We start from the raw sequence: 5,368 nt of genomic DNA, 5'->3' as shown, positions 1-5,368 counted from the left end.
TTAAAAGCTTGCAGATCCGCGACTATTAACCGGAATTGCTCTGATATATGATAAATATTAATGAAATATTGTGTTATTTAATCATAAAATAATTAGTGTTTAGCAAAGCTATATTCCATGATATATTCTACATATTTCATAGATTTGACTGTACCTTTCGGACTGGTTTTAAAGCAATGTGTTTGAAATTGAAAGCATCCCCTGTATCTTTCATGACGACTTCTCCCCATCCACCCCCAGATGCCCGTTTCTTCTGATCTTATTATATGTACTGACCGGTCTTTCGCATGTACTATTTCGCATTTCCTCCGGCTCGAAATGGCCGCGTCTATATTCCATATAGCAGCTCGTAAGCACCGCGTTATACCTAGGCGGACGGCTCGCAACACGCGCCTACCATCGGCGGAGGGCAGGTGGATAAAAATTATTTTAAAACTTTATTCTTGTTTAGATTTATAGTAATACCATTTTAAAACTATTCCACGAAATTGCTAAAAAAATCATTAATGTACAGTTTTTTTGATTTTGATCCCATTTCACAAATTTTAGCATTATTAAACTTTTTCAGCAGTTTTCTGCAACTTCAACAATTTCTACATTTTTATTTAAATCACCTACAAATATATGCGTTTCTTCTTTACCCAGTTTCGAAAATTTTATCAAAGTTTACCATTTTCAGAAAATTTATTCAACTTCAAGCATCAATATATACTATTTTTAGTGATAATTTTTCAAACTTTTCATTTCTGTTGGATCAGGTTTATTTTGCTAAAAAATATATTACACCATCATCTACAGATAGACTTATTTGCAACATATAATGCAATTGGTATTCTATTATCCCCCTATGATCGCATTGGTTTGTGATCATCTTTGTACCATCAAGTTGTACATGCTAAGGGGCACAACTAGTGTAACCGCCTAAAAAAGGTGATTTTTGGGAATTTATATTAGAAAAACTACTTTATCAATCATTTCAAAATTTTAGAAATATATTTATACTTGTTTTAAGAATACAGAGTAAAATTTTTGAAGAAAAAAATTAAATATTTTTTAAGTTATCGTCCATCTCCAACGGCGCGACAAAAAAAGACCCTTCACTGTTGCAGTGATTCCGGCCTTCTACGTGGATAAAATTTAAAAAAAAATCTCTTTAAACTAGATAATATTGTCTGTAAAATGAACTACGATAAAGAAAAAAAATCAAAAATTGACAAAATGACGGCGTTTTTTTAAAAAAGTCGAATTTTACCCAAAATTTTGGTCGTTTTTGGACAGCCAAAATTCGATTTTTGATCCGATCAAAATATCGATAGTTTATTTTACGGAGAACTATATATAGAACATGTAAAAAAATTTAAGTTTTCGGACCATTTGTTTTTGAGTAATCGCTGCAGCAAATTCGGAAAATGCTGTTTCGAGAAAAACGCGTTTAAAGATAAAATGATCGATATACTATATACTATATATATATACTCTTTAAATGGCTGTGACTCAAAAACTATTTAAGATATCGAAGATATTTTCAATATTTAAAATTTTAGTATGTTATTTTCAAAGGTATAGCCTATCGAAATATGGAAAAATTGAAAATTCCATTTTTTGAAAATTCCACACTATTTGTGCCCCTTATGCCAAAATAATTACTGAAAATCCTTATTGTATGTTGTAAATATATGTTAGAAATAAAAAAGTCTATATTCACGTTAAAATGAGTTCGGATGTAGCAATTAATTTTAATCAAATATAGTAATTAAAGGAATAATTTTATCAAATATAAATATTTGTACAATTATAATTAATCATAATTCAGTCATTCAAACTATTTTTTTTTAATTTTAGATATCTTACAAAATACATTTACCTAAATATAGCTAAATTAAAATATAAAATAATCATTAACAATGTGGTATATTTGATCTATAAAATGTTTTCGAAGTATGTGTTAGGATGAAATGATTTTTAGTCTATTACGAATTTAATTTTTATTGAAGTTTTTACTCTTAATTATATTCCAATTTCGATATCTTTATTCATACACCAAATTCAATATGGCAACACATCTAAATTTGAAACCATGAAGACGTAATTAATTAATTTGTGATCATTAATTTTTTGTTGCTAATTTTAAACATTTTACTGCTAGCCATATGTAGTCTGAATAATAAAAATTCAAATAGCTATGAACTAAATTGAATTTGAAAGTCTTGAAAAAAAAGTACTTTTATAACCTATTTTTAGGCGATATTTCCTTTCCTAGCTTGCAGTCTACACACTAGCTTTTCTCTGGTGTGGGCTTACATGTTACCTAAGAAAAGTGGTTTGGGCGACAAAAAGGTGAGGAGGGTCGACGAGGTACATCACATGCCATTGCGAAAGGAAAATACTGGAAAACCAGCCAAATGGGGGTGCCTTGAAAGGTATGTATGCCCGTCTGTCGCGAGGGTTAGACGGAAATACAAGTAACATGATCTTGGTGATATCTTAATAAGATTTAGGGTCGTTTGCAAAAGGCACTAAATTACTACAATTTATTAGGGATCTGGAAATAAAGTGGCATGATAATATAGAATTAACATATATTTTTAGGTAATACAGAATATCAAGTAGTTTTTGATACTATTTTATCAAGTCATATAATCATATACTTGATTATAACTAATATTTTATTTAAGTTAAGTAAGATCGTCAAATAATACTAACTAAAAATTAATATTCAAGCATGCAAATGTCGAATATATTGATATTGAACAATTTATATTTGTCAATTAGCATAAATTGAACAATAAATTAAAAATCATGCAAAAAATAATTATATTGACTGTTTTTAACCAGCCATGTTTACAATTTTTACCATATCTATTCGTGATATACAAATATAAAATGATAAACAATTATGTAACAATACTCAAATTAAATAACAACTGTTCGGTCTTAGTGCGTTATGTAAATTGAAGCTCTAGGAACCAATATTATCTTGAAAATATTTAATTTCATTTTAATTAAGTTCTACGAGTTTTTATCTATCTTCAAAAGTTTGAAAGATAAAACAATATTGAGTAAATACTAAACCAGAAAAATAATATAGAATATAATGTAGGCTTTATTTGTAATGGATGTTGTGAAATTTTCATTCCCAACCCTAAAATAACGACTAGAAAAGCGAAATGGAAAAACGCGTCAGAAACAATAAGAAAAGAAAAAACACGCAAAGAAACGTACATTGGCAGGTATGTTCACTGGAAAGGTTATATGGTCTAGCAAAAGCAACACATAGAATATTAACAGAGAAAATGGAATAGAGATCATCTAAAGGTCTTTTAAAAGTTTTGTGAAAAAGAGACAAAACTCTAATCAAAAGCTTCGGCTATTTTAGTTATAGTCAATTATTTAAATAGTTTTGCATAAAATAAGCTAGTTTTTGGTTCTCATGACATAACTAATTCATAAAATGTATAAAATGTTTAAAACATAAAATTAAAATTGAATTTTTCAATATATAACTTAAAGTTATATTACAATTTATAATATTTATGGTTTTCATTGAATATAAATAAAAATAAATCTGAACCCATCACCAAAAATAAATGACAAAATTGTGTCTAAATTAGAAAAAAATTCTATTTCCACATGAAATAACATGTGGAGAACTGCAAAATAGTATGTGATTGTACAAATTAATCCAAAAAGTGAATCAAAATAGAGTTGCCGATTCCAAAAACAATACAAGGTGGTACGTCAATAATTCTTCCAATATTCTATATGAATACTATTTGAATATGATAAATGTTAACCTTAAAAATAGTTTATGAACCCGGAAAGCCTACCTCAAAATAAAATAAAAATTCATACTATCCAACAAAAATAAATTTTCTAAAATGTTTACCAAAGTATAGCATGTGTTGTCTTCCAATTTCTTTCAACGAAAAAGGTTTTTTTTCCGAAATAATCCTACAAATCGTGATATCTGCTCTTCCAATAGCGATAAAAGCTTTATGTGAAGCAAGTAATAAATTTAATACCAAACATGAGCGTACTGGTTTATTGGTGAAGTTCATGGCGTAATGTTTAGTGTCACAAATAATCCCCGAATTTCGGTCGCCCTTTACTCTTCTCTGTGAATAAAAATAAAAATAAAACAGCAATTTGATCTGGTTTTAGTGTTACGGCGCCACAATGAGTCGGTGACGCTTTTGGTTAAGTACATTGGAAAAAGGAATTACTTCCAGCTATTACGATCGAGATAACGTTAATAGATATTGTTCTATAAACATAATATAACTGAGTGTGCTATGTTAATCAATTACATTTAATTTGATTGTATTCGTAAAACCGCAGAGCTAAAATTTAATGCTAGAGTATATAGTTCTTGAAAATTGCGATCATCAACAGATACGAAAAAGGCAATTGTAACACTTTTTGCGAACGACTAAGTAGATAGTCCACTGAAATTTTCATAAATTGCAGACATTAAAATCGAAAAATAGTATCTATTTTTCGATAATTTTCAATAATTTTTTTCATCCCATTAGCCGTTTCTTGATTTAGCCCCATTTAACAAAATGATGACAACTTTATTCCAAAATTTTATTTTTATAATTAATGTAAAATATAAAAACGAAATTTTGTTAAACGGCTTAGTTATAAGTCATCTAGATAGAGTAAAGTGATAAGGACATGGGCAAGATATCAAGGTGACAGGTATCTTATAGGCAAAATGCAATTTTACTCCTAACGTCGATTATAGTATCTATTTTTAAATAATAGTACTTTACAAACAAGTTTTCATATAGCTCTTTACAGTAATAATGGCAAAAACCCAAAATCGATAAATCTTCTGGCCACACCTTTACCGTCCGTTGTGGTCCGATAAAAGTTTATTACTTCTGTCACTTCTTCTAAAATGTAAGTGAAAGGATAGAATATATCGAATGTTAACACAAAATACTACATATTTGAATAACATACGCATACACTGATTAATATTCTTCGTCTGATATATAAAATGAAAGTTGGATGCTTCAAATTTGATGTTTGTAGGTTTATTGGGAGTTATTTCATGCTCATTATCGGTCATTTAAATTCGTGGATAAGAAATATTCGAAAATTTATGCTACCATAAATTGATAAATCCATCTAATCGTTCTGCAAAGCTCTTGTATTATTGTATGTTATTTTGATAATTTTATATATCAATACGACCAATAACACGAGACAACTTTAAAATATACAAGTTCAAATTTGTCGAGTAGACGATGAAATGATAAAAATTTAGTAAAACAATGTAACAATTATTATTATTACATTATTTATTTTTAACCAAACAATATTTTTATATTAACCACAAATACAATTCTTTATAGAAATA

Source organism: Ctenocephalides felis, unplaced genomic scaffold (assembly GCF_003426905.1).
Source record: "Ctenocephalides felis isolate EL2017-DRISC unplaced genomic scaffold, ASM342690v1 CF-g0.4_SCAFFOLD_01604, whole genome shotgun sequence".
In the NCBI taxonomy this organism is placed as follows: domain Eukaryota; kingdom Metazoa; phylum Arthropoda; class Insecta; order Siphonaptera; family Pulicidae; genus Ctenocephalides; species Ctenocephalides felis.
This window is presented reverse-complemented; position numbering follows the sequence as displayed.